The following is an 11267-nucleotide window of genomic DNA, read 5'->3' as shown; positions in this document are numbered from 1 at the left end:
ACTAAAAAATTTTTTTTTAGATCGAGGATGTACTAAAAAAATTTTTTTTGATCGAGGATGTACTAAAATAATTTTTTTTAGATCGAGGATGTACTAAAAAAATTTTTTCATCTCAAGGATGTACTAAAAACATTTGTTTTAGATCGAGGATGTACTAAAAAAATTTTTTTTGATCGAGGATGTACTAAAAAAATTTTTTTAGATCGAGGATGTACTAAAAAAATTTTTTTAGATCGAGGATGTACTAAAAAAATTTTTTTTGATCTAGGATGTACTAAAAAAATTTTTTTTAGATCGAGGATGTACTAAAAAAATTTTTTTTGATCGAGGATGTACCAAAAAATTTTTTTTAGATCGAGGATGTACTAAAAAAAAATTTTTCATATCAAGGATGTACTAAAAAAATTTTTTTTAGATCGAGGATGTACTAAAAAATTTTTTTTTGATCGAGGATGTACTAAAATAATTTTTTTTAGATCGAGGATGTACTAAAAAAAATTTTTCATCTCAAGGATGTACTAAAAACATTTGTTTTAGATCTAGGATGTACTAAAAAAATTTTTTTTGATCGAGGATGTACTAAAATAATTTTTTTTAAATCGAGGATGTACTAAAAAAATTTTTTTCATCTCAAGGATGTACTAAAAACATTTGTTTTAGATCGAGGATGTACTAAAAAATTTTTTTTGATCGAGGATGTACTAAAAAAAATTTTTTAGATCGAGGATGTACTAAAAAAATTTTTTTCATATCAAGGATGTACTAAAAAATTTTTTTTTAGATCGAGGATGTACTACAAAATTTTTTTTGTTCGAGGATGTACTAAAAAAATTTTTTTAGATCGAGGATGTACTAAAAAAATTTTTTTCATATCAAGGATGTACTAAAAAAATTTTTTTTAGATCGAGGATGTACTAAAAAATTTTTTTTTGATCGAGGATGTACTAAAAAAATTTTTTTAGATCGAGGATGTACTAAAAAAAATTTTTTCATATCAAGGATGTACTAAAAAAATTTGTTTTAGATCGAGGATGTACTAAAAAATTTTTTTTTGATCTAGGATGTGCTAAAAAATTTTTTTTAGATCGAGGATGTACTAAAAAAATTTTTTTTGATCGAGGATGTACTAAAAAAATTTTTTTTAGATCGAGGATGTACTAAAAAAATTTTTTTTGATCGAAGATGTACTAAAAAAATTTTTTTTAGATCGAGGATGTACTAAAAAAATTTTTTTTAGATCGAGGATGTACTAAAAAAATTTTTTTTGATCGAAGATGCACTAAAAAAATTTTTTTAGATCGAGGATGTACTAAAAAAAATTTTTTCATATCAAGGATGTACTAAAAAAATTTTGTTTAGATCGAGGATGTACTAAAAAAATTTTTTTCATATCAAGGATGTACTACAAAAATTTTTTTTAGATCGAGGATGTACTAAAAAAATTTTTTTTGATCGAGGATGCACTAAAAAATTTTTTTTGATCGAGGATGTACTAAAAAAAATTTTTTCATATCAAGGATGTACTAAAAATTTTTTTTTAGATCGGAGATGTACTAAAAAAAATTTTTTTGATCGAGGATGTACTAAAAAATTTTTTTTCATATCAAGGATGTACTTAAAATTTTTTTTAGATCGAGGATGTACTAAAAAAATTTTTTTCATATCAAGGATATACTAAACAAATTTTTTTTAGATCGAGGATGTACTAAAAAAATTTTTTTTGATCGAGGATGTACTAAAAAATTTTTTTTTAGATCAAGGATGTACTAAAAAAATTTTTTTCATATCAAGGATGTACTAAAAACATTTGTTTTAGATCGAGGATGTACTAAAAAAATTTTTTTTGATCGAGGATGTACTAAAAAAAATTTTTTTGATCGAGGATGTACTAAAAAAATTTTTTTCATATCAAGGATGTACTAAAAACATTTGTTTTAGATCGAGGATGTACTAAAAAAATTTTTTTTGATCGAGGATGTACTAAAAAATTTTTTTTAGATCGAGGATGTACTAAAAAAATTTTTTTTGATCGAGGATGTACTAAAAAATTTTTTTTCATATCAAGGATGTACTTAAAATTTTTTTTAGATCGAGGATGTACTAAAAAAATTTTTTTCATATCAAGGATGTACTAAAAAAATTTTTTTTAGATCGAGGATGTACTAAAAAATTTTATTTTGATCGAAGATGTACTAAAAAAATTTTTTTTAGATCAAGGATGTACTAAAAAAATTTTTTTCATATCAAGGATGTACTAAAAAAATTTATTTTAAGATCGAGGATGTACTAAAAAAATTTTTTTTGATCGAGGATGTACTAAAAAAATTTTTTTAGATCGAGGATGTACTAAAAAAAATTTTTTCATATCAAGGATGTACTAAAAAAATTTTTTTTTAGATCGAGGATGTACTAAAAAAATTTTTTTTGATCTAGGATGTATTAAAAAAAATTTTTTCATATCAAGGATGTACTAAAAAATTTTTTTTTAGATCGAGGATTTACTAAAAATTTTTTTTTTGATCGATGATGTACTAAAAAAATTTTTTTTAGATCGAGGATGTACTAAAAAAATTTTTTTCATATCAAGGATGTACTAAAAAAATTTTTTTTAGATCGAGGATGTACTAAAAAAATTTTTTTTGATCGAGGATGTACTAAAAAAATTTTTTTCATATCAAGGATGTACTAAAAATTTTTTTTAGATCGAGGATGTTCTAAAAAAATTTTTTTCATATCAAGGATATACTAAACAAATTTGTTTTAGATCGAGGATGTACTAAAAAAATTTTTTTTGATCGAGGATGTACTAAAAAATTTTTTTTTTAGATCGAGGATGTACTAAAAAAATTTTTTTCATATCAAGGATGTACTAAAAACATTTGTTTTAGATCGAGGATGTACTAAAAAAATTTTTTTTGATCGAGGATGTACTAAAAAAATTTTTTTTAGATCGAGGATGTACTAAAAAAATTTTTTTCATATCAAGGATGTACTAAAAAAATTTTTTTTAGATCGAGGATGTACTAAAAGAATTTTTTTTGATCGAAGATGCACTAAAAAAATTTTTTTAGATCGAGGATGTACTAAAAAAAATTTTTTCATATCAAGGATGTACTAAAAAATTTTTGTTTAGATCGAGGATGTACTAAAAAATTTTTTTTCATATCAAGGATGTACTACAAAAAATTTTTTTAGATCGAGGATGTACTAAAAAAATTTTTTTTGATCTAGGATGTACTAAAAAAATTTTTTTTAGATCGAGGATGTACTAAAAAAATTTTTTTAGATCGAGGATGTACTAAAAAAAATTTTTTCATATCAAGGATGTACTAAAAAATTTTTTTTTAGATCGAGGATGTACTAAAAAAATTTTTTTGATCGAGGATGTACTAAAATAATTTTTTTTAGATCGAGGATGTACTAAAAAAATTTTTTCATCTCAAGGATGTACTAAAAAAATTTTTTTTAGATCGAGGATGTACTAAAAAATTTCTTTTGATCGAGGATGTACTAAAAAAATTTTTTTTGATCGAGGATGTACTAAAAAAATTTTTTTCATATCAAGGATGTACTAAAAAAATTTTTGTTAGATCGAGGATGTACTAAAAACATTTTTTTTGATCTAGGATGTACTAAAAAAATTTTTTTTAGATCGAGGATGTACTAAAAAAAATTTTTTTAGATCGAGGATGTACTAGAAAATTTTTTTTTAAATCGAGGATGTACTAAAAAAATTTTTTTTAGATCGAGGATGTACTAAAAAATTTTTTTTTAGATCGAGGATGTACTAAAAAAATTTTTTTTGATCGAGGATGTACTAAAAAAATTTTTTTCACATCAAGGATGTACTAAAAAATTTTTTTTTAGATCGAGGATGTACTAAAAAAATTTTTTTTGATCGAGGATGTACTAAAAAAATTTTTTTCATATCAAGGATGTACTAAAAAAATTTTTTTTAGATCGAGGATGTACTAAAAAATTTTTTTTTGATCGAGGATGTACTAAAAAAATTTTTTTTGATCGAGGATGTACTTAAAAAATTTTTATTGGATCGAGGATGTACTAAAAAATTTTTTTAGATCGAGGATGTACTAAAAAAATTATTTTTAGATCGAGGATGTACTAAAAAAATTTTTTTTAGATCGAGGATGTACTAAAAACATTTTTTTTAGATCGAGGATGTACTAAAAAAATTTTTTTAGATCGAGGATGTACCAAAAAATTTTTTTTTGATCGAGGATATACTAAAAAATTTTTTAGATCGAGGATGTACTAAAAAAATTTTTTTCATATCAAGGATGTACTAAAAAAATTTTTTTAAGATCGAGGATGTACTAAAAAAATTTTTTTTGATCGAGGATGTACTAAAAAAAATTTTTTTGATCGAGGATGTACTAAAAAAATTTTTTTTAGATCGAGGATGTACTAAAAATTTTTTTGTTATCAAGGATGTACTAAAAAAATTTTTTTTAGATCGAGGATGTACTAAAAAAATTTTTTTTGATCTAGGATGTACTAAAAAAATTTTTTTTAGATCGAGGATGTACTAAAAAATTTTTTTAGATCGAGGATGTACTAAAAAAAATTTTTTCATATCAAGGATGTACTAAAAAATTTTTTTTAGATCGAGGATGTACTAAAAAAATTTTTTTTGATCGAGGATGTACTAAAAAATTTTTTTTCATATCAAGGATGTACTAAAAAATTTTTTTTAGATCGAGGATGTACTAGAAAAATTTTTTTTTGATCGAGGATGTACTAAAAAAAATTTTTTAGATCGAGGATGTACTAAAAAAATTTTTTTAGATCGAGGATGTACTAAAAAAAATTTTTTCATATCAAAGATGTACTAAAAAAATTTTTTTTAGATCGAGGATGTACTAAAAAATTTCTTTTGATCGAGGATGTACTAAAAAAATTTTTTTTGATCGAGGATGTACTAAAAAAATTTTTTTCATATCAAGGATGTACTAAAAAAATTTTTGTTAGATCGAGGATGTACTAAAAACATTTTTTTTGATCTAGGATGTACTAAAAAAATTTTTTTTAGATCGAGGATGTACTAAAAAAAATTTTTTTAGATCGAGGATGTACTAGAAAATTTTTTTTTAAATCGAGGATGTACTAAAAAAATTTTTTTTAGATCGAGGATGTACTAAAAAATTTTTTTTTAGATCGAGGATGTACTAAAAAAATTTTTTTTGATCGAGGATGTACTAAAAAAATTTTTTTCACATCAAGGATGTACTAAAAAATTTTTTTTTAGATCGAGGATGTACTAAAAAAATTTTTTTTGATCGAGGATGTACTAAAAAAATTTTTTTCATATCAAGGATGTACTAAAAAAATTTTTTTTAGATCGAGGATGTACTAAAAAATTTTTTTTTGATCGAGGATGTACTAAAAAAATTTTTTTAGATCGAGGATGTACTAAAAAAAATTTTTTCATATCAAGGATGTACTAAAAATTTTTTTTTTAGATCGAGGATGTACTAAAAAATTTTTTTTTGATCGAGGATGTCCTAAAAAAATTTTTTTAGATCGAGGATGTACTAAAAAAAATTTTTTCATATCAAGGATGTACTAAAAAAATTTTTGTTAGATCGAGGATGTACTAAAAACATTTTTTTTGATCTAGGATGTACTAAAAAAATTTTTTTTAGATCGAGGATGTACTAAAAAAAATTTTTTAGATCGAGGATGTACTAAAAAAAATTTTTTCATATCAAGCATGTACTAAAAAATTTTTTTTTAGATCGAGGATGTACTAAAAAATTTTTTTTGATCGAGGATGTACTAAAAAAATTTTTTTTGATCGAGGATGTACTAAAAAAAATTTTTTCATATCAAGGATGTACTAAAAAAATTTTTTTTAGATCGAGGATGTACTAAAAAAATTTTTTTTGATCTAGGATGTACTAAAAAAATTTTTTTTAGATCGAGGATGTACTAAAAAAATTTTTTTAGATCGAGGATGTACTAAAAAAAATTTTTTCATATCAAGGATGTACTAAAAAATTTTTTTTAGATCGAGGATGTACTAAAAAAATTTTTTTTGATCGAGGATGTACTAAAAAATTTTTTTTCATATCAAGGATGTACTAAAAAATTTTTTTTAGATCGAGGATGTACTAAAAAAATTTTTTTAGATCGAGGATATACTAGAAAAATTTTTTTTAGATCGAGGATGTACTAAAAAAATTTTTTTTGATCTAGGATGTACTAAAAAAATTTTTTTTAGATCGAGGATGTACTAAAAAAATTTTTTTAGATCGAGGATGTACTAAAAAAAATTTTTTCATATCAAGGATGTACTAAAAAATTTTTTTTTAGATCGAGGATGTACTAAAAAAATTTTTTTTGATCGAGGTTGTACTAAAAAAATTTTTTTCATATCAAGGATGTACTAAAAAATTTTTTTTAGATCGAGGATGTACTAAAAAAATTTTTTTAGATCGAGGATGTACTAAAAAAATTTTTTTTAGATCGAGGATGTACTAAAAAAATTTTTTTTCATATCAAGGATGTACTAAAAACATTTGTTTTAGATCGAGGATGTACTAAAAAAATTTTTTTTGATCCAGGATGTACTAAAAAAATTTTTTTTAGATCGAGGATGTACTAAAAAAATTTTTTTTGATCGAAGATGTACTAAAAAAATTTTTTTTGATCAAGGATGTACTAAAAAAATTTTTTTTAGGTCGAGGATGTACTAAAAAAATTTTTTTAGATCGAGGATGTACTAAAAAAATTTTTTTTAGGTCGAGGATGTACTAAAAAAATTTTTTTAGATCGAGGATGTACTAAAAAAATTTTTTTTAGGTCGAGGATGTACTAAAAAAATTTTTTTAGATCGAGGATGTACTAAAAAAATTTTTTTTCATATCAAGGATGTACTAAAAACATTTGTTTTAGATCGAGGATGTACTAAAAAAATTTTTTTTGATCCAGGATGTACTAAAAAAATTTTTTTTAGGTCGAGGATGTACTAAAAAAATTTTTTTAGATCGAGGATGTACTAAAAAAATTTTTTTTAGATCGAGGATGTACTAAAAAAAATTTTTTAGATCGAGGATGTACTAAAAAAATTTTTTTAGATCGAGGATGTACTAAAAAAATTTTTTTAGATCGAGGATGTGCTAAAAAAATTTTTTTTAGATCGAGGATGTACTAAAAAATTTTTTTTAAATCGAGGATGTACTAAAAAAAATTTTTTCATATCAAGGATGTACTAAAAAAATTTTTTTTAGATCGAGGATGTACTAAAAAAATTTTTTTAGATCGAGGATGTACTAAAAAAATTTTTTTTAGATCGAGGATGTACTAAAAAAAATTTTTTCATATCAAGGATGTACTAAAAAAATTTTTTTAGATCGAGGATGTACTAAAAAAATTTTTTTAGATCGAGGATGTACTAAAAAAATTTTTTTTAGATCGAGGATGTACTAAAAAAATTTTTTTAGATCGAGGATGTACTAAAAAAATTTTTTTTAAATCGAGGATGTACTAAAAAAATTTTTTTAGATCGAGGATGTACTAAAAAAATTTTTTTTAGATCGAGGATGTACTAAAAAATTTTTTTTAAATCGAGGATGTACTAAAAAAAATTTTTTCATATCAAGGATGTACTAAAAAAATTTTTTTTAGATCGAGGATGTACTAAAAAAATTTTTTTAGATCGAGGATGTACTAAAAAAATTTTTTTTAAATCGAGGATGTACTAAAAAAATTTTGTTAGATCGAGGATGTACTAAAAAAATTTTTTTTAGGTCGAGGATGTACTAAAAAAATTTTTTTAGATCGAGGATGTACTAAAAAAATTTTTTTTAGATCGAGGATGTACTAAAAAAATTTTTTTAAATCGAGGATGTACTAAAAAAATTTTTTTAGATCGAGGATGTACTAAAAAAATTTTTTTTAGATCGAGGATGTACTACAAAATTTTTTTAAACCGAGGATGTACTAAAAAAATTTTTTTTAGATCGAGGATGTACTAAAAAATTTTTTTTAAATCGAGGATGTACTAAAAAAAATTTTTTCATATCAAGGATGTACTAAAAAAATTTTTTTTAGATCGAGGATGTACCAAAAAAATTTTTTTTAGATCGAGGATGTACTAAAAAATTTTTTTTAAATCGAGGATGTACTAAAAAAAATTTTTTCATATCAAGGATGTACTAAAAAAATTTTTTTTAGGTCGAGGATGTACTAAAAAAATTTTTTTAGATCGAGGATGTACTAAAAAAATTTTTTTTAGATCGAGGATGTACTAAAAAAATTTTTTTAAATCGAGGATGTACTAAAAAAATTTTTTTAGATCGAGGATGTACTAAAAAAATTTTTTTTAAATCGAGGATGTACTAAAAAAATTTTTTTAGATCGAGGATGTACTAAAAAAATTTTTTTTAGATCGAGGATGTACTAAAAAATTTTTTTTAAATCGAGGATGTACTAAAAAAATTTTTTCATATCAAGGATGTACTAAAAAAATTTTTTTTAGATCGAGGATGTACTAAAAAAATTTTTTTAGATCGAGGATGTACTAAAAAAATTTTTTTAGATCGAGGATGTACTAAAAAAATTTTTTTTAGGTCGAGGATGTACTAAAAAAATTTTTTTTAGGTCGAGGATGTACTAAAAAAATTTTTTTAGATCGAGGATGTACTAAAAAAATTTTTTTTAGGTCGAGGATGTACTAAAAAAATTTTTTTAGATCGAGGATGTACTAAAAAAATTTTTTTTAGATCGAGGATGTACTAAAAAAATTTTTTTAAATCGAGGATGTACTAAAAAAATTTTTTTTAAATCGAGGATGTACTAAAAAAATTTTTTTAGATCGAGGATGTACTAAAAAAATTTTTTTTAAATCGAGGATGTACTAAAAAAATTTTTTTAGATCGAGGATGTACTAAAAAAATTTTTTTTAGGTCGAGGATGTACTAAAAAATTTTTTTTAGATCGAGGATGTACTAAAAAAATTTTTTTTAGATCGAGGATGTACTAAAAAATTTTTTTTAAATCGAGGATGTACTAAAAAAATTTTTTTAGATCGAGGATGTACTAAAAAAATTTTTTTTAGGTCGAGGATGTACTAAAAAAATTTTTTTAGATCGAGGATGTACTAAAAAAATTTTTTGTAGGTCGAGGATGTACTAAAAAAATTTTTTTAGATCGAGGATGTACTAAAAAAATTTTTTTTAGCTCGAGGATGTACTAAAAAAATTTTTTTAAATCGAGGATGTACTAAAAAATTTTTTTTTAAATCGAGGATGTACTAAAAAAATTTTTTTAGATCGAGGATGTACTAAAAAAATTTTTTTTAGATCGAGGATGTACTAAAAAAATTTTTTTAGATCGAGGATGTACTAAAAAATTTTTTTTAAATCGAGGATGTACTAAAAAAAATTTTTTCATATCAAGGATGTACCAAAAATAATTTTTTTTAGATCGAGGATGTACTAAAAAAATTTTTTTAGATCGAGGATGTACTAAAAAAATTTTTTTTAAATCGAGGATGTACTAAAAAAATTTTTTTTAGGTCGAGGATGTACTAAAAAAATTTTTTTAGATCGAGGATGTACTAAAAAAATTTTTTTAGATCGAGAATGTACTAAAAAAATTTTTTTTAGATCGAGGATGTACTAAAAAATTTTTTTTAAATCGAGGATGTACTAAAAAAAATTTTTTCATATCAAGGATGTACTAAAAAAATTTTTTTTAGATCGAGGATGTACTAAAAAATTTTTTTTAAATCGAGGATGTACTAAAAAAAATTTTTTCATATCAAGGATGTACTAAAAAAATTTTTTTAGATCGAGGATGTACTAAAAAAAATTTTTTCATATCAAGGATGTACCAAAAATAATTTTTTTTAGATCGAGGATGTACTAAAAAAATTTTTTTAGATCGAGGATGTACTAAAAAAATTTTTTTTAAATCGAGGATGTACTAAAAAAATTTTTTTTAGGTCGAGGATGTACTAAAAAAATTTTTTTAGATCGAGGATGTACTAAAAAAATTTTTTTAGATCGAGGATGTACTAAAAAATTTTTTTTAAATCGAGGATGTACTAAAAAAAATTTTTTCATATCAAGGATGTACCAAAAATAATTTTTTTTAGATCGAGGATGTACTAAAAAAATTTTTTTAGATCGAGGATGTACTAAAAAAATTTTTTTTAAATCGAGGATGTACTAAAAAAATTTTTTTTAGGTCGAGGATGTACTAAAAAAATTTTTTTAGATCGAGGATGTACTAAAAAAATTTTTTTAGATCGAGGATGTACTAAAAAAATTTTTTTAGATCGAGAATGTACTAAAAAAATTTTTTTTAGATCGAGGATGTACTAAAAAATTTTTTTTAAATCGAGGATGTACTAAAAAAAATTTTTTCATATCAAGGATGTACTAAAAAAATTTTTTTTAGATCGAGGATGTACTAAAAAAATTTTTTTTAGATCGAGGATGTACTAAAAAATTTTTTTTAAATCGAGGATGTACTAAAAAAAATTTTTTCATATCAAGGATGTACTAAAAAAATTTTTTTTAGATCGAGGATGTACTAAAAAAATTTTTTTTAGATCGAGGATGTACTAAAAAATTTTTTTTAAATCGAGGATGTACTAAAAAAAATTTTTTCATATCAAGGATGTACTAAAAAAATTTTTTTTAGATCGAGGATGTACTAAAAAAATTTTTTTAGATCGAGGATGTACTAAAAAAATTTTTTTAGATCGAGGATGTACTAAAAAAATTTTTTTTAGGTCGAGGATGTACTAAAAAAATTTTTTTTAGGTCGAGGATGTACTAAAAAAATTTTTTTAGATCGAGGATGTACTAAAAAAATTTTTTTTAGGTCGAGGATGTACTAAAAAAATTTTTTTAGATCGAGGATGTACTAAAAAAATTTTTTTTAGATCGAGGATGTACTAAAAAAATTTTTTTAAATCGAGGATGTACTAAAAAAATTTTTTTTAAATCGAGGATGTACTAAAAAAATTTTTTTAGATCGAGGATGTACTAAAAAAATTTTTTTTAAATCGAGGATGTACTAAAAAAATTTTTTTAGATCGAGGATGTACTAAAAAAATTTTTTTTAGGTCGAGGATGTACTAAAAAATTTTTTTTAGATCGAGGATGTACTAAAAAAATTTTTTTTAGATCGAGGATGTACTAAAAAATTTTTTTTAAATCGAGGATGTACTAAAAAAATTTTTTTAGATCGAGGATGTACTAAAAAAATTTTTTTTAGGTCGAGGATGTACTAAA

Source organism: Anopheles nili, unplaced genomic scaffold (genome assembly GCF_943737925.1).
Source record: "Anopheles nili unplaced genomic scaffold, idAnoNiliSN_F5_01 U_low_cov_1, whole genome shotgun sequence".
NCBI classification, from domain to species: domain Eukaryota; kingdom Metazoa; phylum Arthropoda; class Insecta; order Diptera; family Culicidae; genus Anopheles; species Anopheles nili.
Note: the sequence above shows the minus strand (reverse complement) of the source record.